Source organism: Ursus maritimus, unplaced genomic scaffold, assembly GCF_017311325.1.
Source record: "Ursus maritimus isolate PB19 unplaced genomic scaffold, ASM1731132v1 scaffold_24, whole genome shotgun sequence".
Lineage (NCBI taxonomy): Eukaryota > Metazoa > Chordata > Mammalia > Carnivora > Ursidae > Ursus > Ursus maritimus.
The window spans coordinates 13,866,713-13,870,142 of NW_024424897.1; the positions used below are offsets into that span (position 1 = coordinate 13,866,713).

Below are 3,430 nucleotides of genomic sequence, written 5' to 3' on the forward strand. Positions count from 1 at the left end.
ATGTCAGGGCTCCTGGCTGGCTTAGCTGGTAGGTCGTGTGACTCTTGATCTTGGGGTTGTGAGTTCGAGCCCCATGTTGGGTAGAGAGATTACTTAAAAATAAAATCTTTAAAAATAAAATGACAAATGTCCAGCACAAAAGGATTTAATTCTCTCCATACTCCTTACAGGGGTGCTGGGGCTTAGACCTTCCCTGGCCCCTGATGGCCAGGTGGAGTCCTCAGAACTGGAAGCCTGAATCAAGGAGTCCTCCCTTACTGAAGCTGGAGGAGGAGGAGCCAAAAATTCCACAGGAGGACTGGGGTTCACATTCGTGAGGAGACACCTAGGAAGGAAGATGGGACCAACGTCCTGAACTAGGAAGAGGAGAGAAAAGCTTGAGCAGATGAGGATCAAGCTGGGGAAGTGGGGGCGGGTTTCCTGCGGGTGTCAGAGGATCAGGGCTGGCTTTGGGGGTGGCCGGGCTAGCCAAGTAAAGGGCCAGAACTAGGGCAGGCACCGGACCCTTCCAACTCCCCTAAGCAGGGCACCGCATCTCTTCATTACCCGGTGGAATGTCTTCACTTTCTCAGAGGAGTTCTTGACAGGGAGATGGGGCCAATCATCTGTCTACCAACTCACACCCTTTTGTTAGCCCCAAATGGTGGAGTTGGTCCCAGGGCCAGTGGGGATTCAGCGTTTCCTGTCCCACATGTCACACTTGCCCCCTCTGACTTGTCCAGGCTGGTTGTGCGGGTGTGGAGGGTAGGCTGGGGCAGTGGAGGATGAGGGGGCCACACATGAATGGAGAGCATTGCCATGGCTTTGTGAGAACTGACATTTCCATTTTCATCGAGGCTGGGTAGCACGTGCGTGTCAGGAATCCCGGTACTTGCCCTTACTCGGGAGCCACTTCCGTGTGGGCAGAGTCCTGCGGTAGGCAGGACGATGGCTCCCCAAAGATGCTGGCGTCCTGTGATGATGTTACATTATATAGCCAGGGAGCGTTAAGGTTGCAAAGGGAATTTAGGTCGCTAATCAGATGACCTTAAAACAAGAACATCATCCTGAATTATCTGGGTGGGCTCTGTGGAATCACAAGGGGTCCTTCAGCGTGAAAGAGGGGGGGCAGAAAAGCCAGAGTCGGTGAGAGATTTGAAGATGCTCTGTTGCTGGCTTTGAAGGTGGAGGAAGTGGCCATGAGTCCAGAAAATGCAGGCGGCCTCTAGAAGCTGCAAAGGGCAAGGAAGTTGATTCTCTAGAGTCTCCCGAAGGAAGAAGCCCTGCCAACACCTTGAGTTTAATCCGGGGAGACCCATGTCTGACTCTGGACCTCTAGAACTGGGAGATAGCAGATGTGTGTGATTGTAAACCATTACGTTTGTGACGTTCTGTCCCAGCAGCCATCGGAACCTCCCGTCCAGCCTTTCAGATAAGTAACCCCACCTCTCCTCAGCGTTCTGGGAGACCCGAGCTGTCAGCCCCACAGGCGGGTGTCAGAATCACCAGGGGACATTTATTGATTTACCTGCTAATTAATGTCTTTATTATGGACTATTTCAACAACAGAAAGATGACAGACATATAACAAACATCCACATATGTTTGCCACTGCAGAAACAAAAGTTGCCTATTTAGTTTAGTGTTCCTGTGGCCTCAGAGAAATGGAAAAAATTGTGCGGTAATTACCAATATACCCACCATAAGATTCTATAATTTACATTTTACTATTTGTTTTATCACGCGACTGTGCATTTCTCCACCCGTCTCTCCATCCATCAGCCCACCTCATTTTTCATGCATTTCAAAGTAAATTACATTGGCCCTGAGTCAAGGCCAGCAGTTTGCTGAAGCTGTTGGTTTCAAGCAGGAGCCTGAAGAAATGCCTTTCTAGGGGCACCTGGAGAGTTCAGTCGGTAGGACATGCAACTCTTGATCTCGGGGTCTTGCGTTCAGGCCGGCCCCACATTGGCTGCAGAGCCTACTTAAAGGAAAACAAACAAACAAACAAACAAACAAACAAAGCTTCCATAAACATTTCTGTACAACTTTGTGTATGTGTGTGGCCACAGGTTTTCATTTCTCTTGGGTAAATACACGGGAATAGATGTGCTGGGTTGTAAGGTAGATGTTTAATTTTATGAGGAACTGTCACACATTTTCCCAAAGCTGTGCCATTTGTTTTCTTTTTCTTTTTTGAAGATTTTATTTATTTACTTGAGAGAGAGAGAGAGAGAGAGCCCTTGAGTGGAGAGGTGGGGTTGAGGGGGAGGCAGAAGCAGACCCCCACTGAGCAGGGAGCCCGATGCGGGGCTCCATCCCAGAACGCCGGGATCACGCCTGAGCCGAAGGCAGACGCCCAACGACTGAGCCACCCAGGCACCTGCCAACTGAGCCATTTTAAACTTTCGCCCAAAATGTAGAGCTTTGGTTACTCTATATCTTCTTCGACATTTGGTATTTTCAGTCTTGAATTTTAGCCATTTCGGTGGCAGGGTGGAAGTATCTCATTGTGATTTCAGCTTGCATTTCCCTGATGGCCAAGTGACGGAGACTGCTTTTTCCTGTGCATATTGGCTATCCATCTGTCTTCGCGAAGCGTCTTTTCAAATCCCTTGCCTATTTTAAAAATTGGATTGTTTTCATTATTGAGTTTTAAGAATGCTTTTTATATCCCAGATACCTTTCCTTTGTCAGATATACATTTTGAGAATACTTTTACTCAGTCCATGGCTCATCTATTCATTTTTTTTCTTTCTTTTTTTAAGAATGGGAGGGGCAGAGGGAAGAAGGAGAAGCAGACCCCCCACCCCCAGCTGATCAGGGAGCCCAGTGTGGGACTCCATCCCAGTACCCTGAGGTCATGACCTGGGCCGCAGTCAGAAGCTTAACTGACTGAACCACCCAGGAGCCCTTCATCTATTCATTTTCTTAATGATGTTTTTTGATAAGCAGAAGTTTTAAATTTTGATAAGTCTGATTTATTAATTTTTTTCTTTTATGGTTGTTGCTTTGTATCCTAAGAAACCTTTGCCTATATCTGAGTGATGAAGATATTCTGTTTTCTTCTTTTTTTTTTTTTTTCAAGATTTTATTTATTTATTTGAGAGAGAGAGCACAATTAGGGGGAGTGGGAGAGGGTGAAGTGGGCTCCCTGCTGAGCAGGGAGCCCAACATGGGGCTTGATCCCAGGACCCTGGGATCATGACCTCAGCCAAAGGCAGATGCTTAACTGACTGAGCCACCCAGGTGCCCCTCTGTGTTTTCTTCTAAAAACTGTAAAAGTTTTAGCTTTTTTTTTTCTTTAAGATTTATGTATTTATTTGAGAGAGAGAGAGAGCACACACGCACGTGGGAGGGGAGGGGCAGAGGGAGAGGGAGATGGAGAATCTCAACTAGACTCCCTGCTGAACATGGACCCCAACACGGGGCCCAGTCCCACGACCCTGAG

At 47.6% G+C, this 3,430-nt stretch overlaps 1 non-coding gene across 1 annotated transcript; it reads left to right on the forward strand.

Annotated features, from left to right (window-relative positions):
• Positions 1 to 1,798: 1,798 nt before the first annotated feature.
• LOC121105076 lies at positions 1,799 to 1,906 on the forward strand. The gene has a single exon (XR_005837506.1). It is a non-coding gene; the product is annotated as a small nucleolar RNA SNORA2/SNORA34 family (small nucleolar RNA).
• The last annotated feature ends 1,524 nt before the right edge of the window (positions 1,907 to 3,430 follow it).